The following is a 680-nucleotide window of genomic DNA, read 5'->3' on the forward strand; positions in this document are numbered from 1 at the left end:
GTTTTGCAAAATCCCAGCCGGCAAGCTTCGGCGGCTTAGTGCTCGCCACCCCCTGGTCTCCCTGGCACGCAAAGCCCTTGTGGGCAACATCTCTGGAGGTGAGCACCCGTATTTACCCCCGGTGGCAGGATGACCCCCGAAGGGGAGTACAAGAGACCCGCTCCTCCGGGCGGGCTGACCCCCCCGCTCCCCGGCAGCCGCGGGGTGCGCTGCCGGCGCCCTTCTCGCCGTCCCCACAAGGGGACAGTGCAGCCGCGGGGATGAGGGCTCAGCGCAACCCAGACGTTACCAAGGAGGGGGAGGGAATAAAATAAAAGGAAAACGATATAAAGCGTCTTGCATAAATTCATAGAATTGACGTTATAACCACCAGGGCCACATTTACATGCGGGGTTTGGCTTTGCTTCTTCCCACAAACTCCCTAAGTTTGCATCTTGTATATATAACTATTTGCGATTGCCCCCAAGAAATCTTTTAATTCAAGGCTCCGCATCCTACCTGCTGCTTCGCATAGTTCACAGCCGAGCGCGGAGCGTGTCAGCAATGCCAACCGCCGGGCGACACGGCGGTCCCTAAGTCAGGCAGATGATGCTGATTTTGCCCTGAAAAGTACTACCTTTTGGGGTTTTTTTATCCTCCATAGGGAGAATTTAAAAAAAATAAAATAAAATAACAATAAA

The sequence above is a fragment of the Charadrius vociferus genome, unplaced genomic scaffold (genome assembly GCF_000708025.1).
Source record: "Charadrius vociferus isolate BGI_N301 unplaced genomic scaffold, ASM70802v2 scaffold363, whole genome shotgun sequence".
Taxonomy (NCBI): Eukaryota; Metazoa; Chordata; class Aves; order Charadriiformes; family Charadriidae; genus Charadrius; species Charadrius vociferus.